The sequence below is a fragment of the Sinocyclocheilus grahami genome, unplaced genomic scaffold, assembly GCF_001515645.1.
Source record: "Sinocyclocheilus grahami isolate Dianchi unplaced genomic scaffold, SAMN03320097.WGS_v1.1 scaffold11852.1, whole genome shotgun sequence".
Lineage (NCBI taxonomy): Eukaryota > Metazoa > Chordata > Actinopteri > Cypriniformes > Cyprinidae > Sinocyclocheilus > Sinocyclocheilus grahami.
This window is the reverse complement of record NW_015514080.1, coordinates 5861-6345: the sequence shown is the minus strand read 5'-3', so window position 1 is coordinate 6345 and position 485 is coordinate 5861.

The window sequence follows — 485 nt, the reverse complement described above, 5'->3', positions numbered from 1 at the left end:
TTTTTTTTTTTTTACAAAATTTCTGCTATTTTAATGGTACATTAATGACAGCTCTGCTATTTAATGGTATATTTAAAGACATATTAAAATGACGTGGGAAAAAAAGTTATATGAAAAACTTTCAAATTTTGAATGATCAGTCATTGTACACGAAGAAAGAATGAGGCGTTTCTCATATAATTTATTTCTTTCAGTAAAGTAACAAAGACATACAAAATAAATTAACATAAATTCTTTACAAAGCCAAGACAATGATTGAAAGCAAAAGTACAAAAATGCAAAATAGAAACTTAGGCATAAATTTAGGATTAAATTAATAGGAGACATCTGACAAAAGAAATAAACATTCATTAGACATAAACCCCATTGAAGAAAATCAATTTAACATTTAAGAACCAATGACACATTTCCCCATGTCAGTCGAGGAAGAAAACACACTGCTTAATACGCAATACAAAACTGGAGCAAAATCTTACCATTGGGCC